This window comes from Sphaeramia orbicularis, chromosome 1 (genome assembly GCF_902148855.1).
Source record: "Sphaeramia orbicularis chromosome 1, fSphaOr1.1, whole genome shotgun sequence".
Lineage (NCBI taxonomy): Eukaryota > Metazoa > Chordata > Actinopteri > Kurtiformes > Apogonidae > Sphaeramia > Sphaeramia orbicularis.
In genome coordinates, this window is record NC_043957.1 from 45,965,605 (window position 1) to 45,967,155 (window position 1,551).

Here is a 1,551-nt window from a genome sequence, read left to right on the forward strand (position 1 = left end):
AGTCCCTTTTAGAGTGAGTGTTTATTTTGTTGACGGGATAATAACTTTGGTGCACACACAGACATAGAAGGAGACAGTAATGCACATTATTGCTGAATAAAAATGTTAGAAATAACAAGAGGAAGTCTGTTCTGAGCCACTGTAGACCCTATTTACATATATGTTGTCTGTCAATTTAAAAGCTAATTTTACAAGTCAATAAAGCCATCGCAACTGATAAAGTGTCAGGCTGTGAAAATACACAAATACTACACACTCGAAAGGTCATGGAGGTGACGTCATCATAAGTGTCTTTCTCATCATCTGTTCAGAAGTGGTAAAAATATTACTGCAGCTTCAATAGTACCAGGCTTTTAGTGATTTTCACCTCTTCTAATACTTCTTCGTCTTGCTTTAGAATACTAAGGTAAAAGCCAAGTTGTAATTTTGGTGTTTGAGACGTGCATCATTTGTGACAGGATATGCAGTCCATTAAGTTGTTTAACATAAAATTAGATGTTTATTATCTTTGCCACAAACTGTGACTTTGATGGAAATTATCTTTTAAATTGACATACATCATACTTGTTAATGTTGGTGCACTTCAAATAAAAAAATTGTGTCTGACCAATGTCCATATTTTTTCCAAAGTCAGGTCCCTTTGGACACATCTAAAGGGACAGAACCTCTGTTCTCTAAGGACTATTCTAATGTCACAAAAACACATCTGTTTTTATTTCTGCATGGTCATACACTAATAAAAACATAATTATGAGTGTTACATTCCATTTCAGTAGTGAAATCTTCCTTAGTCCTACTCGGTCTTGAGACACTGGACCTTTAAAGGCGGGGACACTTATGGGAAAAAAAATCATCACTTTTTGTTTTTGATGAAAATAAACTAACATACAAAGAAAAAAAAAATCATTAAAAAGAGGATCTGAAAAATTATTTGGTAACTGTAAAACAGAGGCTTTATTCCACCTGTGGCTGATTTAACCCGTTTCACAAAATTAGGCTACATATACTGTCATAGAAAATGTTTATTCAGCTCTTAATTTTTACAATATTCTCATTATAGAGCATTGCAGCTTATTTTACAGTCATAACTTAAACTAACATTTCCTGGGGTCTCATTCCAAACTTTCCTAATGACTAGGGCAGTGCCTCTCTAAGTATTTCTGCCTCCTCATTCTTTATGGAGCTTTACAGTTCCGCACAGTAAATGTTGATTGAATGTAGTTCACAACACAACCATACTTTAGGAGTTGCCACATTTGGCAACCTAAACAACCCAAGTTCAACTATGAGACACGCCCCGTCTTGCTTGAACCCAATCAACGGCTGCTTGTCTGCGTAATGAACCAATCCGCAATGGGGAAGGCGGGCACCTTGACTGTTGCTAGGGCATGTCCTTGATGACTTTAACACTTTACAACCAATAATATCGTAGTTCACAGTTTTGAGACTCTTCATTGGCTAAGACACAAACAGAAGCCCTCCCAGCGGCTTCTCGCATTGGACAGACGTGCGTTCAGTCACGTCCCTTTAGTTTTAGTTAGGTGCTGTTGA